The 862-nt window shown below is 35.5% G+C and overlaps 1 pseudogene; it reads right to left on the bottom strand.

Moving 5' to 3' along the window:
• Positions 1-450: 450 nt before the first annotated feature.
• On the bottom strand, positions 451-569 carry LOC120615213 (uncharacterized; annotated as a pseudogene).
• Between the last annotated feature and the right edge of the window lie 293 nt (positions 570-862).

The following is an 862-nucleotide window of genomic DNA, read 5'->3' as shown; positions in this document are numbered from 1 at the left end:
TTGCAAGGTCCACAGCTGGCACTAAGGTCTCCATGCCTATTACCTAATGCACAGGTGGACAAGACTCCACTCAGGTCCCTTGGTATTTGGCATTGGATCCCACTGCTTCCACAAAGGAAGTTTCACTGCGAATGGACAAGAAATTGTTGTTGTTGAGGAGAGGAATACATGAGAAGGATGTCTTATTCAGATATCTTGCTGATGTCATTCTGCAAAAATAATATTTTAAAATAATGTTTATTAATTTGCAAACTTAATGTTTTCACTAGAAAAGATTGGTAACTCCAAAATTTTTATAAACCAAGATTAAGCCAAATATTACATAAGTGCTTTTCTATATGTTATTTAAGACGAGTTTTACAATATATATATTTTTTTTAGGTGAGGCAACCTTTGGTTGACCTCACAGATTGCAAGGACTTTTGTCAGCTTATAATCACTTATTTTTTAAGCCTACAGCATCTGGTCTTCCTAGGTGGTCTCCCATCCAAGTACTAACCAAGCCCGACCCTGCTGAGCTTCCGAGATCAGATGGGATTCGGCTTGTTCAGGGTGGCATGGCTGTAGATGAGTTTTACAATAATTACGTGAGGTAGATGATAATATCCAATTTTACATAAGAGAAAAAAAGCGACTTTCCGAAAAGTTAACTAACTTGTCTAAAAGCACCTTTTTATAAGTGGAAAAGTCGAGTAATAAAATCAGGATAAAAACTCAAGACTTTTTTCCCTATAACCAAGGAAGAAATGTGCGCACATTGTTTAACTATCCTAAATAATGTGTTCACTTCATCAGTCTTGCTGATAATATACTAAAAATTTTATTTTATTTTTTGCCGAATAGATAAAACACATCAAAGTGG

This window comes from Pteropus medius, unplaced genomic scaffold (genome assembly GCF_902729225.1).
Source record: "Pteropus medius unplaced genomic scaffold, Ma_sr-lr_union100, whole genome shotgun sequence".
Classification (NCBI taxonomy): domain Eukaryota; kingdom Metazoa; phylum Chordata; class Mammalia; order Chiroptera; family Pteropodidae; genus Pteropus; species Pteropus medius.
This window is presented reverse-complemented; position numbering and strand designations above follow the sequence as displayed.